The sequence below is a fragment of the Phalangium opilio genome, unplaced genomic scaffold, assembly GCF_054372755.1.
Source record: "Phalangium opilio isolate 3A_F unplaced genomic scaffold, DU_Popi_V2 ptg000053l_1, whole genome shotgun sequence".
NCBI classification, from domain to species: Eukaryota; Metazoa; Arthropoda; class Arachnida; order Opiliones; family Phalangiidae; genus Phalangium; species Phalangium opilio.
The window spans coordinates 2,530,051-2,549,083 of record NW_028324172.1 but is presented as its reverse complement, the minus strand read 5'-3'; the positions used below and the strand labels follow the sequence as shown (position 1 = coordinate 2,549,083).

The window sequence follows — 19,033 nt, the reverse complement described above, 5'->3', positions numbered from 1 at the left end:
CAGTTAAATCGACATTACGGCCTTGAAAAAGGGGGGATAGCTCAGTGGTAGAGCATTCGACTGCAGATCGAGAGGTCCTTGGTTCAAACCCGAGCTCCCGCTATAACAACACGGATCGTTCCGTCTATTTTAGTTAAATCGACATTAGGGCGAGGAAAAAAGGGGAATAGCTCAATGGCAAAGCATTCGACTGCAGATCGAGAGGTCCTTGGTTCAAACCCGAGTTCTCCCTGTAATAGTACGGATCATTTCGTTTATTTTCGTTAAGTCGACATTACGGTTATGAACAAAGGGGAATGGCTCAGTGGTAGAGCATTCGACTGCAGATCGAGAGGTCCTTGGTTTAAACCCGAGTTCCCCCTGTAACAGCACGGATCATTTCGTTTATTTTAGTTAAATCGACATTACGGTTATGAACAAGGGGGAATAGCTCAGCGGTAGAGCATTCGACTGTAGATCGAGAGGTCCTTGGTGCAAACCCGAGTTCCCCCTGTAACAGCACGGATCATTCCTTTTATTTTAGTTAAATCGACATTACGGCCTTGAACTAGGGGGAAGAGCTCAGTGGTAGAGCATTCGACTGCAGATCGAGAGGTCCTTGGTTCAAACCTGGTTTCCCCCTGTAACAGCACGGATCATTCCGTTTATTTTAGTTAAATCGACATTACGGCCTTGAACAAGGGGGAATAGCTCAGTGGTAGAGCATTCGACTGCAGATCGAGAGGTCCTTGGTTCAAACCCGAGTTCCCCCTGTAACAGCACGGATCATTCCGTTATTTCAGTTAAATCGACATTACGGCCTTGAAAAAGGGGGAATAGCTCAGTGGTTGAGCATTCGACTGCAGATCTGATGTCCTTGGTTCAAACCTGAGTTCCCCCTGTAACAGCACGGATCATTCCGTTTATTTTAGTTAAATCGACATTACGGCCTTGAACAAGGGGGAATAGCTCATTGGTAGAGCATTCGACTGCAGATCGAGAGGTCCTTGGTTCAAACCCGAGTTCCCCCTGTAACAGCACGGATCATTCCGTTATTTCAGTTAAATCGACATTACGGCCTTGAAAAAGGGAGAATAGCTCAGTGGTAGAGCATTCGACTGCAGATTGAGAGGTCCTTGGTTCAAACCCGAGTTCTCCCTGTAACAGCACGGATCATTGCCTTTATTTTAGTTAAATCAACATTACGGCCTTGAACTAGGGGGAATAGCTCAGTGGTAGAGCATTCGACTGCAGATCGAGAGGTCCTTGGTTCAAACCCGAGCTCCCGCTATAACAGCACGGATCATTCCGTTTATTTTAGTTCAATCGACATTACGGTTATGAACAAAGGGGAATGGCTCAGTGGTAGAGCATTCGACTGCAGATCGAGAGGTCCTTGGTTCAAACCCGAGTTCCCCCTGTAACAGCACGGATCATTCCGTTATTTCAGTTAAATCGACATTACGGCCTTGAAAAAGGGGGAATAGCTCAGTGGTAGAGCATTCGACTGCAGATCGAGAGGTCCTTGGTTCAAACCCGAGTTCCCCGTGTAACAGCACGGATCATTCCGTTATTTCAGTTAAATCGACATTACGGCCTTGAAAAAGAGGGAATAGCTCAGTGGTTGAGCAATCGACTGCAGATCGAGAGGTCCTTGGTTCAAACCTGAGTTCCCCCTGTAACAGCACGGATCATTCCGTTTATTTTAGTTAAATCGACATTACAGGCTTGAACAAGGGGGAATAGCTCAGTGGTAGAGCATTCGACTGCAGATCGAGAGGTCCTTGGTTCAAACCCGAGTTCGCCCTGTAACAGCACGGATCATACCGTTATTTTAGTTAAATCGACATTACGGCCTTGAAAAAGGGGGAATAGCTCAAGGGTAAAGCATTCGACTGCAGATCGAGAGGTCCTTGGTTCAAACCCGAGCTCCCGCTATAACAACACGGATCGTTCCGTCTATTTTAGTTAAATCGACATTAGGGCGAGGAAAAAAGGGGAATAGCTCAATGGTAAAGCATTCGACTGCAGATCGAGAGGTCCTTGGTTCAAACCCGAGTTCTCCCTGTAATAGTACGGATCATTTCGTTTATTTTCGTTAAGTCGACATTACGGTTATGAACAAAGGGGAATGGCTCAGTGGTAGAGCATTCGACTGCAGATCGAGAGGTCCTTGGTTTAAACCCGAGTTCCCCCTGTAACAGCACGGATCATTTCGTTTATTTTAGTTAAATCGACATTACGGTTATGAACAAGGGGGAATAGCTCAGCGGTAGAGCATTCGACTGTAGATCGAGAGGTCCTTGGTGCAAACCCGAGTTCCCCCTGTAACAGCACGGATCATTCCTTTTATTTTAGTTAAATCGACATTACGGCCTTGAACTAGGGGGAAGAGCTCAGTGGTAGAGCATTCGACTGCAGATCGAGAGGTCCTTGGTTCAAACCTGGTTTCCCCCTGTAACAGCACGGATCATTCCGTTTATTTTAGTTAAATCGACATTACGGCCTTGAACAAGGGGGAATAGCTCAGTGGTAGAGCATTCGACTGCAGATCGAGAGGTCCTTGGTTCAAACCCGAGTTCCCCCTGTAACAGCACGGATCATTCCGTTATTTCAGTTAAATCGACATTACGGCCTTGAAAAAGGGGGAATAGCTCAGTGGTTGAGCATTCGACTGCAGATCTGATGTCCTTGGTTCAAACCTGAGTTCCCCCTGTAACAGCACGGATCATTCCGTTTATTTTAGTTAAATCGACATTACGGCCTTGAACAAGGGGGAATAGCTCATTGGTAGAGCATTCGACTGCAGATCGAGAGGTCCTTGGTTCAAACCCGAGTTCCCCCTGTAACAGCACGGATCATTCCGTTATTTCAGTTAAATCGACATTACGGCCTTGAAAAAGGGAGAATAGCTCAGTGGTAGAGCATTCGACTGCAGATTGAGAGGTCCTTGGTTCAAACCCGAGTTCTCCCTGTAACAGCACGGATCATTGCCTTTATTTTAGTTAAATCAACATTACGGCCTTGAACTAGGGGGAATAGCTCAGTGGTAGAGCATTCGACTGCAGATCGAGAGGTCCTTGGTTCAAACCCGAGCTCCCGCTATAACAGCACGGATCATTCCGTTTATTTTAGTTCAATCGACATTACGGTTATGAACAAAGGGGAATGGCTCAGTGGTAGAGCATTCGACTGCAGATCGAGAGGTCCTTGGTTCAAACCCGAGTTCCCCCTGTAACAGCACGGATCATTCCGTTATTTCAGTTAAATCGACATTACGGCCTTGAAAAAGGGGGAATAGCTCAGTGGTAGAGCATTCGACTGCAGATCGAGAGGTCCTTGGTTCAAACCCGAGTTCCCCGTGTAACAGCACGGATCATTCCGTTATTTCAGTTAAATCGACATTACGGCCTTGAAAAAGGGGGAATAGCTCAGTGGTTGAGCATTCGACTGCAGATCTGAGGTCCTTGGTTCAAACCTGAGTTCCCCCTGTAACAGCACGGATCATTGCCTTTATTTTAGTTAAATCGACATTACGGCCTTTAACAAGGGGGAATAGCTCAGTGGTAGAGCATTCGACTGCAGATCGAGAGGTCCTTGGTTCAAACCCGAGTTCCCCCTGTAACAGCACGGATCATTCCGTTATTTCAGTTAAATCGACATTACGGCCTTGAAAAAGGGGGAATAGCTCAGTGGTTGAGCATTCGACTGCAGATCTGATGTCCTTGGTTCAAACCTGAGTTCCCCCTGTAACAGCACGGATCATTCCGTTTATTTTAGTTAAATCGACATTACGGCCTTGAACAAGGGGGAATAGCTCATTGGTAGAGCATTCGACTGCAGATCGAGAGGTCCTTGGTTCAAACCCGAGTTCCCCCTGTAACAGCACGGATCATTCCGTTATTTCAGTTAAATCGACATTACGGCCTTGAAAAAGGGAGAATAGCTCAGTGGTAGAGCATTCGACTGCAGATTGAGAGGTCCTTGGTTCAAACCCGAGTTCTCCCTGTAACAGCACGGATCATTGCCTTTATTTTAGTTAAATCAACATTACGGCCTTGAACTAGGGGGAATAGCTCAGTGGTAGAGCATTCGACTGCAGATCGAGAGGTCCTTGGTTTAAACCCGAGTTCCCCCTGTAACAGCACGGATCATTTCGTTTATTTTAGTTAAATCGACATTACGGTTATGAACAAGGGGGAATAGCTCAGCGGTAGAGCATTCGACTGCAGATCGAGAGGTCCTTGGTTCAAACCTGGTTTCCCCCTGTAACAGCACGGATCATTCCGTTTATTTTAGTTAAATCGACATTACGGCCTTGAACAAGGGGGAATAGCTCAGTGGTAGAGCATTCGACTGCAGATCGAGAGGTCCTTGGTTCAAACCCGAGTTCCCCCTGTAACAGCACGGATCATTCCGTTATTTCAGTTAAATCGACATTACGGCCTTGAAAAAGGGGGAATAGCTCAGTGGTTGAGCATTCGACTGCAGATCTGAGGTCCTTGGTTCAAACCTGAGTTCCCCCTGTAACAGCACGGATCATTCCGTTTATTTTAGTTAAATCGACATTACGGCCTTGAACAAGGGGGAATAGCTCATTGGTAGAGCATTCGACTGCAGATCGAGAGGTCCTTGGTTCAAACCCGAGTTCCCCCTGTAACAGCACGGATCATTCCGTTATTTCAGTTAAATCGACATTACGGCCTTGAAAAAGGGGGAATAGCTCAGTGGTAGAGCATTCGACTGCAGATCGAGAGGTCCTTGGTTCAAACCCGAGCTCCCGCTATAACAACACGGATCGTTCCGTCTATTTTAGTTAAATCGACATTAGGGCGAGGAAAAAAGGGGAATAGCTCAATGGTAAAGCATTCGACTGCAGATCGAGAGGTCCTTGGTTCAAACCCGAGTTCTCCCTGTAATAGTACGGATCATTTCGTTTATTTTCGTTAAGTCGACATTACGGTTATGAACAAAGGGGAATGGCTCAGTGGTAGAGCATTCGACTGCAGATCGAGAGGTCCTTGGTTTAAACCCGAGTTCCCCCTGTAACAGCACGGATCATTTCGTTTATTTTAGTTAAATCGACATTACGGTTATGAACAAGGGGGAATAGCTCAGCGGTAGAGCATTCGACTGTAGATCGAGAGGTCCTTGGTGCAAACCCGAGTTCCCCCTGTAACAGCACGGATCATTCCTTTTATTTTAGTTAAATCGACATTACGGCCTTGAACTAGGGGGAAGAGCTCAGTGGTAGAGCATTCGACTGCAGATCGAGAGGTCCTTGGTTCAAACCTGGTTTCCCCCTGTAACAGCACGGATCATTCCGTTTATTTTAGTTAAATCGACATTACGGCCTTGAACAAGGGGGAATAGCTCAGTGGTAGAGCATTCGACTGCAGATCGAGAGGTCCTTGGTTCAAACCCGAGTTCCCCCTGTAACAGCACGGATCATTCCGTTATTTCAGTTAAATCGACATTACGGCCTTGAAAAAGGGGGAATAGCTCAGTGGTTGAGCATTCGACTGCAGATCTGAGGTCCTTGGTTCAAACCTGAGTTCCCCCTGTAACAGCACGGATCATTCCGTTTATTTTAGTTAAATCGACATTACGGCCTTTAACAAGGGGGAATAGCTCATTGGTAGAGCATTCGACTGCAGATCGAGAGGTCCTTGGTTCAAACCCGAGTTCCCCTTGTAACAGCACGGATCATTCCGTTATTTCAGTTAAATCGACATTACGGCCTTGAAAAAGGGAGAATAGCTCAGTGGTAGAGCATTCGACTGCAGACTGAGAGGTCCTTGGTTCAAACCCGAGTTCTCCCTGTAACAGCACGGATCATTGCCTTTATTTTAGTTAAATCAACATTACGGCCTTGAACTAGGGGGAATAGCTCAGTGGTAGAGCATTCGACTGCAGATCGAGAGGTCCTTGGTTGAAACCCGAGCTCCCGCTATAACAGCACGGATCATTCCGTTTATTTTAGTTCAATCGACATTACGGTTATGAACAAAGGGGAATGGCTCAGTGGTAGAGCATTCGACTGCAGATCGAGACGTCCTTGGTTTAAACCCGAGTTCCCCCTGTAACAGCACGGATCATTCCGTTATTTCAGTTAAATCGACATTACGGCCTTGAAAAAAGGGAATAGCTCAGTGGTTGAGCAATCGACTGCAGATCGAGAGGTCCTTGGTTCAAACCTGAGTTCCCCCTGTAACAGCACGGATCATTCCGTTTATTTTAGTTAAATCGACATTACAGGCTTGAACAAGGGGGAATAGCTCAGTGGTAGAGCATTCGACTGCAGATCGAGAGGTCCTTGGTTCAAACCCGAGTTCGCCCTGTAACAGCACGGATCATACCGTTATTTTAGTTAAATCGACATTACGGCCTTGAAAAAGGGGGAATAGCTCAAGGGTAGAGCATTCGACTGCAGATCGAGAGGTCCTTGGTTCAAACCCGAGCTCCCGCTATAACAACACGGATCGTTCCGTCTATTTTAGTTAAATCGACATTAGGGCGAGGAAAAAAGGGGAATAGCTCAATGGTAAAGCATTCGACTGCAGATCGAGAGGTCCTTGGTTCAAACCCGAGTTCTCCCTGTAATAGTACGGATTATTTCGTTTATTTTAGTTAAGTCGACATTACGGTTATGAACAAAGGGGAATGGCTCAGTGGTAGAGCATTCGACTGCAGATCGAGAGGTCCTTGGTTTAAACCCGAGTTCCCCCTGTAACAGCACGGATCATTTCGTTTATTTTAGTTAAATCGACATTACGGTTATGAACAAGGGGGAATAGCTCAGCGGTAGAGCATTCGACTGCAGATCGAGAGGTCCTTGGTTCAAACCTGGTTTCCCCCTGTAACAGCACGGATCATTCCGTTTATTTTAGTTAAATCGACATTACGGCCTTGAACAAGGGGGAATAGCTCAGTGGTAGAGCATTCGACTGCAGATCGAGAGGTCCTTGGTTCAAACCCGAGTTCCCCCTGTAACAGCACGGATCATTCCGTTATTTCAGTTAAATCGACATTACGGCCTTGAAAAAGGGAGAATAGCTCAGTGGTAGAGCATTCGACTGCAGATTGAGAGGTCCTTGGTTCAAACCCGAGTTCTCCCTGTAACAGCACGGATCATTGCCTTTATTTTAGTTAAATCAACATTACGGCCTTGAACTAGGGGGAATAGCTCAGTGGTAGAGCATTCGACTGCAGATCGAGAGGTCCTTGGTTTAAACCCGAGTTCCCCCTGTAACAGCACGGATCATTTCGTTTATTTTAGTTAAATCGACATTACGGTTATGAACAAGGGGGAATAGCTCAGCGGTAGAGCATTCGACTGCAGATCGAGAGGTCCTTGGTTCAAACCTGGTTTCCCCCTGTAACAGCACGGATCATTCCGTTTATTTTAGTTAAATCGACATTACGGCCTTGAACAAGGGGGAATAGCTCAGTGGTAGAGCATTCGACTGCAGATCGAGAGGTCCTTGGTTCAAACCCGAGTTCCCCCTGTAACAGCACGGATCATTCCGTTATTTCAGTTAAATCGACATTACGGCCTTGAAAAAGGGGGAATAGCTCAGTGGTTGAGCATTCGACTGCAGATCTGAGGTCCTTGGTTCAAACCTGAGTTCCCCCTGTAACAGCACGGATCATTCCGTTTATTTTAGTTAAATCGACATTACGGCCTTGAACAAGGGGGAATAGCTCATTGGTAGAGCATTCGACTGCAGATCGAGAGGTCCTTGGTTCAAATCCGAGTTCCCCCTGTAACAGCACGGATCATTCCGTTATTTCAGTTAAATCGACATTACGGCCTTGAAAAAGGGGGAATAGCTCAGTGGTAGAGCATTCGACTGCAGATCGAGAGGTCCTTGGTTCAAACCCGAGCTCCCGCTATAACAACACGGATCGTTCCGTCTATTTTAGTTAAATCGACATTAGGGCGAGGAAAAAAGGGGAATAGCTCAATGGTAAAGCATTCGACTGCAGATCGAGAGGTCCTTGGTTCAAACCCGAGTTCTCCCTGTAATAGTACGGATCATTTCGTTTATTTTCGTTAAGTCGACATTACGGTTATGAACAAAGGGGAATGGCTCAGTGGTAGAGCATTCGACTGCAGATCGAGAGGTCCTTGGTTTAAACCCGAGTTCCCCCTGTAACAGCACGGATCATTTCGTTTATTTTAGTTAAATCGACATTACGGTTATGAACAAGGGGGAATAGCTCAGCGGTAGAGCATTCGACTGTAGATCGAGAGGTCCTTGGTGCAAACCCGAGTTCCCCCTGTAACAGCACGGATCATTCCTTTTATTTTAGTTAAATCGACATTACGGCCTTGAACTAGGGGGAAGAGCTCAGTGGTAGAGCATTCGACTGCAGATCGAGAGGTCCTTGGTTCAAACCTGGTTTCCCCCTGTAACAGCACGGATCATTCCGTTTATTTTAGTTAAATCGACATTACGGCCTTGAACAAGGGGGAATAGCTCAGTGGTAGAGCATTCGACTGCAGATCGAGAGGTCCTTGGTTCAAACCCGAGTTCCCCCTGTAACAGCACGGATCATTCCGTTATTTCAGTTAAATCGACATTACGGCCTTGAACTAGGGGGAATAGCTCAGTGGTAGAGCATTCGACTGCAGATCGAGAGGTCCTTGGTTGAAACCCGAGCTCCCGCTATAACAGCACGGATCATTCCGTTTATTTTAGTTCAATCGACATTACGGTTATGAACAAAGGGGAATGGCTCAGTGGTAGAGCATTCGACTGCAGATCGAGACGTCCTTGGTTTAAACCCGAGTTCCCCCTGTAACAGCACGGATCATTCCGTTATTTCAGGTAAATCGACATTACGGCCTTGAAAAAGGGGGAATAGCTCAGTGGTAGAGCATTCGACTGCAGATCGAGAGGTCCTTGGTTCAAACCCGAGTTCCCCCTGTAACAGCACGGATCATTCCGTTATTTCAGTTAAATCGACATTACGGCCTTGAAAAAGGGGGAATAGCTCAGTGGTAGAGCATTCGACTGCAGATCGAGAGGTCCTTGGTTCAAGACCGAGTTCCCCCTGTAACAGCACGGATCATTCCGTTATTTCAGTTAAATCGACATTACGGTTATGAACAAGGGGGAATAGCTCAGCGGTAGAGCATTCGACTGTAGATCGAGAGGTCCTTGGTGCAAACCCGAGTTCCCCCTGTAACAGCACGGATCATTCCTTTTATTTTAGTTAAATCGACATTACGGCCTTGAACTAGGGGGAAGAGCTCAGTGGTAGAGCATTCGACTGCAGATCGAGAGGTCCTTGGTTCAAACCTGGTTTCCCCCTGTAACAGCACGGATCATTCCGTTTATTTTAGTTAAATCGACATTACGGCCTTGAACAAGGGGGAATAGCTCAGTGGTAGAGCATTCGACTGCAGATCGAGAGGTCCTTGGTTCAAACCCGAGTTCCCCCTGTAACAGCACGGATCATTCCGTTATTTCAGTTAAATCGACATTACGGCCTTGAAAAAGGGGGAATAGCTCAGTGGTTGAGCATTCGACTGCAGATCTGAGGTCCTTGGTTCAAACCTGAGTTCCCCCTGTAACAGCACGGATCATTCCGTTTATTTTAGTTAAATCGACATTACGGCCTTTAACAAGGGGGAATAGCTCATTGGTAGAGCATTCGACTGCAGATCGAGAGGTCCTTGGTTCAAACCCGAGTTCCCCTTGTAACAGCACGGATCATTCCGTTATTTCAGTTAAATCGACATTACGGCCTTGAAAAAGGGAGAATAGCTCAGTGGTAGAGCATTCGACTGCAGACTGAGAGGTCCTTGGTTCAAACCCGAGTTCTCCCTGTAACAGCACGGATCATTGCCTTTATTTTAGTTAAATCAACATTACGGCCTTGAACTAGGGGGAATAGCTCAGTGGTAGAGCATTCGACTGCAGATCGAGAGGTCCTTGGTTGAAACCCGAGCTCCCGCTATAACAGCACGGATCATTCCGTTTATTTTAGTTCAATCGACATTACGGTTATGAACAAAGGGGAATGGCTCAGTGGTAGAGCATTCGACTGCAGATCGAGACGTCCTTGGTTTAAACCCGAGTTCCCCCTGTAACAGCACGGATCATTCCGTTATTTCAGGTAAATCGACATTACGGCCTTGAAAAAGGGGGAATAGCTCAGTGGTAGAGCATTCGACTGCAGATCGAGAGGTCCTTGGTTCAAACCCGAGTTCCCCCTGTAACAGCACGGATCATTCCGTTATTTCAGTTAAATCGACATTACGGCCTTGAAAAAGGGGGAATAGCTCAGTGGTAGAGCATTCGACTGCAGATCGAGAGGTCCTTGGTTCAAGACCGAGTTCCCCCTGTAACAGCACGGATCATTCCGTTATTTCAGTTAAATCGACATTACGGCCTTGGAAAAAGGGAATAGCTCAGTGGTTGAGCAATCGACTGCAGATCGAGAGGTCCTTGGTTCAAACCTGAGTTCCCCCTGTAACAGCACGGATCATTCCGTTTATTTTAGTTAAATCGACATTACAGGCTTGAACAAGGGGGAATAGCTCAGTGGTAGAGCATTCGACTGCAGATCGAGAGGTCCTTGGTTCAAACCCGAGTTCGCCCTGTAACAGCACGAATCATACCGTTATTTTAGTTAAATCGACATTACGGCCTTGAAAAAGGGGGAATAGCTCAAGGGTAGAGCATTCGACTGCAGATCGAGAGGTCCTTGGTTCAAACCCGAGCTCCCGCTATAACAACACGGATCGTTCCGTCTATTTTAGTTAAATCGACATTAGGGCGAGGAAAAAAGGGGAATAGCTCAATGGTAAAGCATTCGACTGCAGATCGAGAGGTCCTTGGTTCAAACCCGAGTTCTCCCTGTAATAGTACGGATTATTTCGTTTATTTTAGTTAAGTCGACATTACGGTTATGAACAAAGGGGAATGGCTCAGTGGTAGAGCATTCGACTGCAGATCGAGAGGTCCTTGGTTTAAACCCGAGTTCCCCCTGTAACAGCACGGATCATTTCGTTTATTTTAGTTAAATCGACATTACGGTTATGAACAAGGGGGAATAGCTCAGCGGTAGAGCATTCGACTGCAGATCGAGAGGTCCTTGGTTCAAACCTGGTTTCCCCCTGTAACAGCACGGATCATTCCGTTTATTTTAGTTAAATCGACATTACGGCCTTGAACAAGGGGGAATAGCTCAGTGGTAGAGCATTCGACTGCAGATCGAGAGGTCCTTGGTTCAAACCCGAGTTCCCCCTGTAACAGCACGGATCATTCCGTTATTTCAGTTAAATCGACATTACGGCCTTGAAAAAGGGGGAATAGCTCAGTGGTTGAGCATTCGACTGCAGATCTGAGGTCCTTGGTTCAAACCTGAGTTCCCCCTGTAACAGCACGGATCATTCCGTTTCTTTTAGTTAAATCGACATTACGGCCTTGAACAAGGGGGAATAGCTCATTGGTAGAGCATTCGACTGCAGATCGAGAGGTCCTTGGTTCAAACCCGAGTTCCCCCTGTAACAGCACGGATCATTCCGTTATTTCAGTTAAATCGACATTACGGCCTTGAAAAAGGGGGAATAGCTCAGTGGTAGAGCATTCGACTGCAGATCGAGAGGTCCTTGGTTCAAACCCGAGCTCCCACTATAACAACACGGATCGTTCCGTCTATTTTAGTTAAATCGACATTAGGGCGAGGAAAAAAGGGGAATAGCTCAATGGTAAAGCATTCGACTGCAGATCGAGAGGTCCTTGGTTCAAACCCGAGTTCTCCCTGTAATAGTACGGATCATTTCGTTTATTTTCGTTAAGTCGACATTACGGTTATGAACAAAGGGGAATGGCTCAGTGGTAGAGCATTCGACTGCAGATCGAGAGGTCCTTGGTTTAAACCCGAGTTCCCCCTGTAACAGCACGGATCATTTCGTTTATTTTAGTTAAATCGACATTACGGTTATGAACAAGGGGGAATAGCTCAGCGGTAGAGCATTCGACTGTAGATCGAGAGGTCCTTGGTGCAAACCCGAGTTCCCCCTGTAACAGCACGGATCATTCCTTTTATTTTAGTTAAATCGACATTACGGCCTTGAACTAGGGGGAAGAGCTCAGTGGTAGAGCATTCGACTGCAGATCGCGAGGTCCTTGGTTCAAACCTGGTTTCCCCCTGTAACAGCACGGATCATTCCGTTTATTTTAGTTAAATCGACATTACGGTTATGAACAAGGGGGAATAGCTCAGCGGTAGAGCATTCGACTGCAGATCGAGACGTCCTTGGTTTAAACCCGAGTTCCCCCTGTAACAGCACGGATCATTCCGTTATTTCAGGTAAATCGACATTACGGCCTTGAAAAAGGGGGAATAGCTCAGTGGTAGAGCATTCGACTGCAGATCGAGAGGTCCTTGGTTCAAACCCGAGTTCCCCCTGTAACAGCACGGATCATTCCGTTATTTCAGTTAAATCGACATTACGGCCTTGAAAAAGGGGGAATAGCTCAGTGGTAGAGCATTCGACTGCAGATCGAGAGGTCCTTGGTTCAAACCCGAGCTCCCGCTATAACAACACGGATCGTTCCGTCTATTTTAGTTAAATCGACATTAGGGCGAGGAAAAAAGGGGAATAGCTCAATGGTAAAGCATTCGACTGCAGATCGAGAGGTCCTTGGTTCAAACCCGAGTTCTCCCTGTAATAGTACGGATCATTTCGTTTATTTTCGTTAAGTCGACATTACGGTTATGAACAAAGGGGAATGGCTCAGTGGTAGAGCATTCGACTGCAGATCGAGAGGTCCTTGGTTTAAACCCGAGTTCCCCCTGTAACAGCACGGATCATTTCGTTTATTTTAGTTAAATCGACATTACGGTTATGAACAAGGGGGAATAGCTCAGCGGTAGAGCATTCGACTGTAGATCGAGAGGTCCTTGGTGCAAACCCGAGTTCCCCCTGTAACAGCACGGATCATTCCTTTTATTTTAGTTAAATCGACATTACGGCCTTGAACTAGGGGGAAGAGCTCAGTGGTAGAGCATTCGACTGCAGATCGCGAGGTCCTTGGTTCAAACCTGGTTTCCCCCTGTAACAGCACGGATCATTCCGTTTATTTTAGTTAAATCGACATTACGGTTATGAACAAGGGGGAATAGCTCAGCGGTAGAGCATTCGACTGCAGATCGAGACGTCCTTGGTTTAAACCCGAGTTCCCCCTGTAACAGCACGGATCATTCCGTTATTTCAGGTAAATCGACATTACGGCCTTGAAAAAGGGGGAATAGCTCAGTGGTAGAGCATTCGACTGCAGATCGAGAGGTCCTTGGTTCAAACCCGAGTTCCCCCTGTAACAGCACGGATCATTCCGTTATTTCAGTTAAATCGACATTACGGCCTTGAAAAAGGGGGAATAGCTCAGTGGTAGAGCATTCGACTGCAGATCGAGAGGTCCTTGGTTCAAACCCGAGTTCCCCCTGTAACAGCACGGATCATTCCGTTATTTCAGTTAAATCGACATTACGGCCTTGAAAAAGAGGGAATAGCTCAGTGGTTGAGCAATCGACTGCAGATCGAGAGGTCCTTGGTTCAAACCTGAGTTCCCCCTGTAACAGCACGGATCATTCCGTTTATTTTAGTTAAATCGACATTACAGGCTTGAACAAGGGGGAATAGCTCAGTGGTAGAGCATTCGACTGCAGATCGAGAGGTCCTTGGTTCAAACCCGAGTTCGCCCTGTAACAGCACGGATCATACCGTTATTTTAGTTAAATCGACATTACGGCCTTGAAAAAGGGGGAATAGCTCAAGGGTAGAGCATTCGACTGCAGATCGAGAGGTCCTTGGTTCAAACCCGAGCTCCCGCTATAACAACACGGATCGTTCCGTCTATTTTAGTTAAATCGACATTAGGGCGAGGAAAAAAGGGGAATAGCTCAATGGTAAAGCATTCGACTGCAGATCGAGAGGTCCTTGGTTCAAACCCGAGTTCTCCCTGTAATAGTACGGATTATTTCGTTTATTTTAGTTAAGTCGACATTACGGTTATGAACAAAGGGGAATGGCTCAGTGGTAGAGCATTCGACTGCAGATCGAGAGGTCCTTGGTTTAAACCCGAGTTCCCCCTGTAACAGCACGGATCATTTCGTTTATTTTAGTTAAATCGACATTACGGTTATGAACAAGGGGGAATAGCTCAGCGGTAGAGCATTCGACTGCAGATCGAGAGGTCCTTGGTTCAAACCTGGTTTCCCCCTGTAACAGCACGGATCATTCCGTTTATTTTAGTTAAATCGACATTACGGCCTTGAACAAGGGGGAATAGCTCAGTGGTAGAGCATTCGACTGCAGATCGAGAGGTCCTTGGTTCAAACCCGAGTTCCCCCTGTAACAGCACGGATCATTCCGTTATTTCAGGTAAATCGACATTACGGCCTTGAAAAAGGGGGAATAGCTCAGTGGTAGAGCATTCGACTGCAGATCGAGAGGTCCTTGGTTCAAACCCGAGTTCCCCCTGTAACAGCACGGATCATTCCGTTATTTCAGTTAAATCGACATTACGGCCTTGAAAAAGGGGGAATAGCTCAGTGGTAGAGCATTCGACTGCAGATCGAGAGGTCCTTGGTTCAAACCCGAGCTCCCGCTATAACAACACGGATCGTTCCGTCTATTTTAGTTAAATCGACATTAGGGCGAGGAAAAAAGGGGAATAGCTCAATGGTAAAGCATTCGACTGCAGATCGAGAGGTCCTTGGTTCAAACCCGAGTTCTCCCTGTAATAGTACGGATCATTTCGTTTATTTTCGTTAAGTCGACATTACGGTTATGAACAAAGGGGAATGGCTCAGTGGTAGAGCATTCGACTGCAGATCGAGAGGTCCTTGGTTTAAACCCGAGTTCCCCCTGTAACAGCACGGATCATTTCGTTTATTTTAGTTAAATCGACATTACGGTTATGAACAAGGGGGAATAGCTCAGCGGTAGAGCATTCGACTGTAGATCGAGAGGTCCTTGGTGCAAACCCGAGTTCCCCCTGTAACAGCACGGATCATTCCTTTTATTTTAGTTAAATCGACATTACGGCCTTGAACTAGGGGGAAGAGCTCAGTGGTAGAGCATTCGACTGCAGATCGCGAGGTCCTTGGTTCAAACCTGGTTTCCCCCTGTAACAGCACGGATCATTCCGTTTATTTTAGTTAAATCGACATTACGGTTATGAACAAGGGGGAATAGCTCAGCGGTAGAGCATTCGACTGCAGATCGAGACGTCCTTGGTTTAAACCCGAGTTCCCCCTGTAACAGCACGGATCATTCCGTTATTTCAGGTAAATCGACATTACGGCCTTGAAAAAGGGGGAATAGCTCAGTGGTAGAGCATTCGACTGCAGATCGAGAGGTCCTTGGTTCAAACCCGAGTTCCCCCTGTAACAGCACGGATCATTCCGTTATTTCAGTTAAATCGACATTACGGCCTTGAAAAAGGGGGAATAGCTCAGTGGTAGAGCATTCGACTGCAGATCGAGAGGTCCTTGGTTCAAACCCGAGTTCCCCCTGTAACAGCACGGATCATTCCGTTATTTCAGTTAAATCGACATTACGGCCTTGAAAAAGAGGGAATAGCTCAGTGGTTGAGCAATCGACTGCAGATCGAGAGGTCCTTGGTTCAAACCTGAGTTCCCCCTGTAACAGCACGGATCATTCCGTTTATTTTAGTTAAATCGACATTACAGGCTTGAACAAGGGGGAATAGCTCAGTGGTAGAGCATTCGACTGCAGATCGAGAGGTCCTTGGTTCAAACCCGAGTTCGCCCTGTAACAGCACGGATCATACCGTTATTTTAGTTAAATCGACATTACGGCCTTGAAAAAGGGGGAATAGCTCAAGGGTAGAGCATTCGACTGCAGATCGAGAGGTCCTTGGTTCAAACCCGAGCTCCCGCTATAACAACACGGATCGTTCCGTCTATTTTAGTTAAATCGACATTAGGGCGAGGAAAAAAGGGGAATAGCTCAATGGTAAAGCATTCGACTGCAGATCGAGAGGTCCTTGGTTCAAACCCGAGTTCTCCCTGTAATAGTACGGATTATTTCGTTTATTTTAGTTAAGTCGACATTACGGTTATGAACAAAGGGGAATGGCTCAGTGGTAGAGCATTCGACTGCAGATCGAGAGGTCCTTGGTTTAAACCCGAGTTCCCCCTGTAACAGCACGGATCATTTCGTTTATTTTAGTTAAATCGACATTACGGTTATGAACAAGGGGGAATAGCTCAGCGGTAGAGCATTCGACTGCAGATCGAGAGGTCCTTGGTTCAAACCTGGTTTCCCCCTGTAACAGCACGGATCATTCCGTTTATTTTAGTTAAATCGACATTACGGCCTTGAACAAGGGGGAATAGCTCAGTGGTAGAGCATTCGACTGCAGATCGAGAGGTCCTTGGTTCAAACCCGAGTTCCCCCTGTAACAGCACGGATCATTCCGTTATTTCAGTTAAATCGACATTACGGCCTTGAAAAAGGGGGAATAGCTCAGTGGTTGAGCATTCGACTGCAGATCTGAGGTCCTTGGTTCAAACCTGAGTTCCCCCTGTAACAGCACGGATCATTCCGTTTATTTTAGTTAAATCGACATTACGGCCTTGAACAAGGGGGAATAGCTCATTGGTAGAGCATTCGACTGCAGATCGAGAGGTCCTTGGTTCAAACCCGAGTTCCCCCTGTAACAGCACGGATCATTCCGTTATTTCAGTTAAATCGACATTACGGCCTTGAAAAAGGGGGAATAGCTCAGTGGTAGAGCATTCGACTGCAGATCGAGAGGTCCTTGGTTCAAACCCGAGCTCCCGCTATAACAACACGGATCGTTCCGTCTATTTTAGTTAAATCGACATTAGGGCGAGGAAAAAAGGGGAATAGCTCAATGGTAAAGCATTCGACTGCGGATCGAGAGGTCCTTGGTTCAAACCCGAGTTCTCCCTGTAATAGTACGGATCATTTCGTTTATTTTCGTTAAGTCGACATTACGGTTATGAACAAAGGGGAATGGCTCAGTGGTAGAGCATTCGACTGCAGATCGAGAGGTCCTTGGTTTAAACCCGAGTTCCCCCTGTAACAGCACGGATCATTTCGTTTATTTTAGTTAAATCGACATTACGGTTATGAACAAGGGGGAATAGCTCAGCGGTAGAGCATTCGACTGTAGATCGAGAGGTCCTTGGTGCAAACCCGAGTTCCCCCTGTAACAGCACGGATCATTCCTTTTATTTTAGTTAAATCGACATTACGGCCTTGAACTAGGGGGAAGAGCTCAGTGGTAGAGCATTCGACTGCAGATCGAGAGGTCCTTGGTTCAAACCTGGTTTCCCCCTGTAACAGCACGGATCATTCCGTTTATTTTTGTTAAATCGACATTACGGCCTTGAACAAGGGGGAATAGCTCAGTGGTAGAGCATTCGACTGCAGATCGAGAGGTCCTTGGTTCAAACCCGAGTTCCCCCTGTAACAGCACGGATCATTCCGTTATTTCAGTTAAATCGACATTACGGCCTTGAAAAAGGGGGAATAGCTCAGTGGTTGAGCATTCGACTGCAGATCTGAGGTCCTTGGTTCAAACCTGAGTTCCCCCTGTAACAGCACGGATCATTCCGTTTATTTTAGTTAAATCGACATTACGGCCTTTAACAAGGGGGAATAGCTCATTGGTAGAGCATTCGACTGCAGATCGAGAGGTCCTTGGTTCAAACCCGAGTTCCCCCTGTAACAGCACGGATCATTCCGTTATTTCAGTTAAATCGACATTACGGCCTTGAAAAAGGGAGAATAGCTCAGTGGTAGAGCATTCGACTGCAGACTGAGAGGTCCTTGGTTCAAACCCGAGTTCTCCCTGTAACAGCACGGATCATTGCCTTTATTTTAGTTAAATCAACATTACGTCCTTGAACTAGGGGGAATAGCTCAGTGGTAGAGCATTCGACTGCAGATCGAGAGGTCCTTGGTTCAAACCCGAGCTCCCGCTATAACAGCACGGATCATTCCGTTTATTTTAGTTCAATCGACATTACGGTTATGAACAAAGGGGAATGGCTCAGTGGTAGAGCATTCGACTGCAGATCGAGACGTCCTTGGTTTAAACCCGAGTTCCCCCTGTAACAGCACGGATCATTCCGTTATTTCAGGTAAATCGACATTACGGCCTTGAAAAAGGGGGAATAGCTCAGTGGTAGAGCATTCGACTGCAGATCGAGAGGTCCTTGGTTCAAACCCGAGTTCCCCCTGTAACAGCACGGATCATTCCGTTATTTCAGTTAAATCGACATTACGGCCTTGAAAAAGGGGGAATAGCTCAGTGGTAGAGCATTCGACTGCAGATCGAGAGGTCCTTGGTTCAAACCCGAGTTCCCCCTGTAACAGCACGGATCATTCCGTTATTTCAGTTAAATCGACATTACGGCCTTGAAAAAGAGGGAATAGCTCAGTGGTTGAGCAATCGACTGCAGATCGAGAGGTCCTTGGTTCAAACCTGAGTTCCCCCTGTAACAGCACGGATCATTCCGTTTATTTTAGTTAAATCGACATTACAGGCTTGAACAAGGGGGAATAGCTCAGTGGTAGAGCATTCGACTGCAGATCGAGAGGTCCTTGGTTCAAACCCGTGTTCGCCCTGTAACAGCACGGATCATACCGTTATTTTAGTTAAATCGACATTACGGCCTTGAAAAAGGGGGAATAGCTCAAGGGTAGAGCATTCGACTGCAGATCGAGAGGTCCTTGGTTCAAACCCGAGCTCCCGCTATAACAACACGGATCGTTCCGTCTATTTTAGTTAAATCGACATTAGGGCGAGGAAAAAAGGGGAATAGCTCAATGGTAAAGCATTCGACTGCAGATCGAGAGGTCCTTGGTTCAAACCCGAGTTCTCCCTGTAATAGTACGGATTATTTCGTTTATTTTAGTTAAGTCGACATTACGGTTATGAACAAAGGGGAATGGCTCAGTGGTAGAGCATTCGACTGCAGATCGAGAGGTCCTTGGTTTAAACCCGAGTTCCCCCTGTAACAGCACGGATCA

General features: G+C 46.6%; 43 non-coding genes across 43 annotated transcripts; all 43 read left to right on the top strand.

Moving 5' to 3' along the window:
* The first annotated feature begins 420 nt into the window (after positions 1-420).
* Positions 421-492, top strand: TRNAY-GUA (transfer RNA tyrosine (anticodon GUA)). Its single transcript has one exon. It is a non-coding gene; the product is annotated as a tRNA-Tyr (tRNA).
* Positions 493-680: 188 nt separating this feature from the next.
* On the top strand, positions 681-752 carry TRNAC-GCA (transfer RNA cysteine (anticodon GCA)). The gene has a single exon. It is a non-coding gene; the product is annotated as a tRNA-Cys (tRNA).
* Positions 753-1,067: 315 nt separating this feature from the next.
* On the top strand, positions 1,068-1,139 carry TRNAC-GCA (transfer RNA cysteine (anticodon GCA)). The gene has a single exon. It is a non-coding gene; the product is annotated as a tRNA-Cys (tRNA).
* Positions 1,140-1,327: 188 nt separating this feature from the next.
* Positions 1,328-1,399, top strand: TRNAC-GCA (transfer RNA cysteine (anticodon GCA)). Its single transcript has one exon. It is a non-coding gene; the product is annotated as a tRNA-Cys (tRNA).
* An 835-nt stretch (positions 1,400-2,234) lies between these two features.
* TRNAY-GUA (transfer RNA tyrosine (anticodon GUA)) lies at positions 2,235-2,306 on the top strand. Its single transcript has one exon. It is a non-coding gene; the product is annotated as a tRNA-Tyr (tRNA).
* A 188-nt stretch (positions 2,307-2,494) lies between these two features.
* Positions 2,495-2,566, top strand: TRNAC-GCA (transfer RNA cysteine (anticodon GCA)). The gene has a single exon. It is a non-coding gene; the product is annotated as a tRNA-Cys (tRNA).
* A 315-nt stretch (positions 2,567-2,881) lies between these two features.
* Positions 2,882-2,953, top strand: TRNAC-GCA (transfer RNA cysteine (anticodon GCA)). Its single transcript has one exon. It is a non-coding gene; the product is annotated as a tRNA-Cys (tRNA).
* A 188-nt stretch (positions 2,954-3,141) lies between these two features.
* On the top strand, positions 3,142-3,213 carry TRNAC-GCA (transfer RNA cysteine (anticodon GCA)). Its single transcript has one exon. It is a non-coding gene; the product is annotated as a tRNA-Cys (tRNA).
* Positions 3,214-3,528: 315 nt separating this feature from the next.
* Positions 3,529-3,600, top strand: TRNAC-GCA (transfer RNA cysteine (anticodon GCA)). The gene has a single exon. It is a non-coding gene; the product is annotated as a tRNA-Cys (tRNA).
* Positions 3,601-3,915: 315 nt separating this feature from the next.
* On the top strand, positions 3,916-3,987 carry TRNAC-GCA (transfer RNA cysteine (anticodon GCA)). The gene has a single exon. It is a non-coding gene; the product is annotated as a tRNA-Cys (tRNA).
* A 58-nt stretch (positions 3,988-4,045) lies between these two features.
* On the top strand, positions 4,046-4,117 carry TRNAC-GCA (transfer RNA cysteine (anticodon GCA)). The gene has a single exon. It is a non-coding gene; the product is annotated as a tRNA-Cys (tRNA).
* Positions 4,118-4,305: 188 nt separating this feature from the next.
* On the top strand, positions 4,306-4,377 carry TRNAC-GCA (transfer RNA cysteine (anticodon GCA)). The gene has a single exon. It is a non-coding gene; the product is annotated as a tRNA-Cys (tRNA).
* A 705-nt stretch (positions 4,378-5,082) lies between these two features.
* Positions 5,083-5,154, top strand: TRNAY-GUA (transfer RNA tyrosine (anticodon GUA)). The gene has a single exon. It is a non-coding gene; the product is annotated as a tRNA-Tyr (tRNA).
* Positions 5,155-5,342: 188 nt separating this feature from the next.
* TRNAC-GCA (transfer RNA cysteine (anticodon GCA)) lies at positions 5,343-5,414 on the top strand. The gene has a single exon. It is a non-coding gene; the product is annotated as a tRNA-Cys (tRNA).
* Positions 5,415-6,896: 1,482 nt separating this feature from the next.
* TRNAC-GCA (transfer RNA cysteine (anticodon GCA)) lies at positions 6,897-6,968 on the top strand. Its single transcript has one exon. It is a non-coding gene; the product is annotated as a tRNA-Cys (tRNA).
* Positions 6,969-7,025: 57 nt separating this feature from the next.
* Positions 7,026-7,097, top strand: TRNAC-GCA (transfer RNA cysteine (anticodon GCA)). The gene has a single exon. It is a non-coding gene; the product is annotated as a tRNA-Cys (tRNA).
* A 58-nt stretch (positions 7,098-7,155) lies between these two features.
* Positions 7,156-7,227, top strand: TRNAC-GCA (transfer RNA cysteine (anticodon GCA)). The gene has a single exon. It is a non-coding gene; the product is annotated as a tRNA-Cys (tRNA).
* Positions 7,228-7,415: 188 nt separating this feature from the next.
* On the top strand, positions 7,416-7,487 carry TRNAC-GCA (transfer RNA cysteine (anticodon GCA)). The gene has a single exon. It is a non-coding gene; the product is annotated as a tRNA-Cys (tRNA).
* Positions 7,488-8,192: 705 nt separating this feature from the next.
* On the top strand, positions 8,193-8,264 carry TRNAY-GUA (transfer RNA tyrosine (anticodon GUA)). Its single transcript has one exon. It is a non-coding gene; the product is annotated as a tRNA-Tyr (tRNA).
* A 188-nt stretch (positions 8,265-8,452) lies between these two features.
* TRNAC-GCA (transfer RNA cysteine (anticodon GCA)) lies at positions 8,453-8,524 on the top strand. The gene has a single exon. It is a non-coding gene; the product is annotated as a tRNA-Cys (tRNA).
* Positions 8,525-8,840: 316 nt separating this feature from the next.
* On the top strand, positions 8,841-8,912 carry TRNAC-GCA (transfer RNA cysteine (anticodon GCA)). The gene has a single exon. It is a non-coding gene; the product is annotated as a tRNA-Cys (tRNA).
* A 57-nt stretch (positions 8,913-8,969) lies between these two features.
* Positions 8,970-9,041, top strand: TRNAC-GCA (transfer RNA cysteine (anticodon GCA)). The gene has a single exon. It is a non-coding gene; the product is annotated as a tRNA-Cys (tRNA).
* Positions 9,042-9,098: 57 nt separating this feature from the next.
* TRNAY-GUA (transfer RNA tyrosine (anticodon GUA)) lies at positions 9,099-9,170 on the top strand. The gene has a single exon. It is a non-coding gene; the product is annotated as a tRNA-Tyr (tRNA).
* Positions 9,171-9,358: 188 nt separating this feature from the next.
* Positions 9,359-9,430, top strand: TRNAC-GCA (transfer RNA cysteine (anticodon GCA)). Its single transcript has one exon. It is a non-coding gene; the product is annotated as a tRNA-Cys (tRNA).
* A 704-nt stretch (positions 9,431-10,134) lies between these two features.
* TRNAC-GCA (transfer RNA cysteine (anticodon GCA)) lies at positions 10,135-10,206 on the top strand. The gene has a single exon. It is a non-coding gene; the product is annotated as a tRNA-Cys (tRNA).
* Positions 10,207-10,263: 57 nt separating this feature from the next.
* Positions 10,264-10,335, top strand: TRNAC-GCA (transfer RNA cysteine (anticodon GCA)). Its single transcript has one exon. It is a non-coding gene; the product is annotated as a tRNA-Cys (tRNA).
* An 835-nt stretch (positions 10,336-11,170) lies between these two features.
* TRNAC-GCA (transfer RNA cysteine (anticodon GCA)) lies at positions 11,171-11,242 on the top strand. Its single transcript has one exon. It is a non-coding gene; the product is annotated as a tRNA-Cys (tRNA).
* A 705-nt stretch (positions 11,243-11,947) lies between these two features.
* On the top strand, positions 11,948-12,019 carry TRNAY-GUA (transfer RNA tyrosine (anticodon GUA)). The gene has a single exon. It is a non-coding gene; the product is annotated as a tRNA-Tyr (tRNA).
* Positions 12,020-12,336: 317 nt separating this feature from the next.
* TRNAC-GCA (transfer RNA cysteine (anticodon GCA)) lies at positions 12,337-12,408 on the top strand. Its single transcript has one exon. It is a non-coding gene; the product is annotated as a tRNA-Cys (tRNA).
* Positions 12,409-12,855: 447 nt separating this feature from the next.
* Positions 12,856-12,927, top strand: TRNAY-GUA (transfer RNA tyrosine (anticodon GUA)). Its single transcript has one exon. It is a non-coding gene; the product is annotated as a tRNA-Tyr (tRNA).
* A 317-nt stretch (positions 12,928-13,244) lies between these two features.
* On the top strand, positions 13,245-13,316 carry TRNAC-GCA (transfer RNA cysteine (anticodon GCA)). The gene has a single exon. It is a non-coding gene; the product is annotated as a tRNA-Cys (tRNA).
* Positions 13,317-13,373: 57 nt separating this feature from the next.
* TRNAC-GCA (transfer RNA cysteine (anticodon GCA)) lies at positions 13,374-13,445 on the top strand. The gene has a single exon. It is a non-coding gene; the product is annotated as a tRNA-Cys (tRNA).
* Positions 13,446-14,281: 836 nt separating this feature from the next.
* On the top strand, positions 14,282-14,353 carry TRNAC-GCA (transfer RNA cysteine (anticodon GCA)). The gene has a single exon. It is a non-coding gene; the product is annotated as a tRNA-Cys (tRNA).
* Positions 14,354-14,410: 57 nt separating this feature from the next.
* TRNAC-GCA (transfer RNA cysteine (anticodon GCA)) lies at positions 14,411-14,482 on the top strand. Its single transcript has one exon. It is a non-coding gene; the product is annotated as a tRNA-Cys (tRNA).
* Positions 14,483-14,929: 447 nt separating this feature from the next.
* TRNAY-GUA (transfer RNA tyrosine (anticodon GUA)) lies at positions 14,930-15,001 on the top strand. The gene has a single exon. It is a non-coding gene; the product is annotated as a tRNA-Tyr (tRNA).
* Positions 15,002-15,318: 317 nt separating this feature from the next.
* On the top strand, positions 15,319-15,390 carry TRNAC-GCA (transfer RNA cysteine (anticodon GCA)). The gene has a single exon. It is a non-coding gene; the product is annotated as a tRNA-Cys (tRNA).
* A 57-nt stretch (positions 15,391-15,447) lies between these two features.
* TRNAC-GCA (transfer RNA cysteine (anticodon GCA)) lies at positions 15,448-15,519 on the top strand. Its single transcript has one exon. It is a non-coding gene; the product is annotated as a tRNA-Cys (tRNA).
* An 836-nt stretch (positions 15,520-16,355) lies between these two features.
* On the top strand, positions 16,356-16,427 carry TRNAC-GCA (transfer RNA cysteine (anticodon GCA)). The gene has a single exon. It is a non-coding gene; the product is annotated as a tRNA-Cys (tRNA).
* A 445-nt stretch (positions 16,428-16,872) lies between these two features.
* On the top strand, positions 16,873-16,944 carry TRNAR-GCG (transfer RNA arginine (anticodon GCG)). The gene has a single exon. It is a non-coding gene; the product is annotated as a tRNA-Arg (tRNA).
* Positions 16,945-17,132: 188 nt separating this feature from the next.
* TRNAY-GUA (transfer RNA tyrosine (anticodon GUA)) lies at positions 17,133-17,204 on the top strand. Its single transcript has one exon. It is a non-coding gene; the product is annotated as a tRNA-Tyr (tRNA).
* Positions 17,205-17,392: 188 nt separating this feature from the next.
* Positions 17,393-17,464, top strand: TRNAC-GCA (transfer RNA cysteine (anticodon GCA)). Its single transcript has one exon. It is a non-coding gene; the product is annotated as a tRNA-Cys (tRNA).
* A 704-nt stretch (positions 17,465-18,168) lies between these two features.
* Positions 18,169-18,240, top strand: TRNAC-GCA (transfer RNA cysteine (anticodon GCA)). The gene has a single exon. It is a non-coding gene; the product is annotated as a tRNA-Cys (tRNA).
* A 57-nt stretch (positions 18,241-18,297) lies between these two features.
* On the top strand, positions 18,298-18,369 carry TRNAC-GCA (transfer RNA cysteine (anticodon GCA)). Its single transcript has one exon. It is a non-coding gene; the product is annotated as a tRNA-Cys (tRNA).
* The last annotated feature ends 664 nt before the right edge of the window (positions 18,370-19,033 follow it).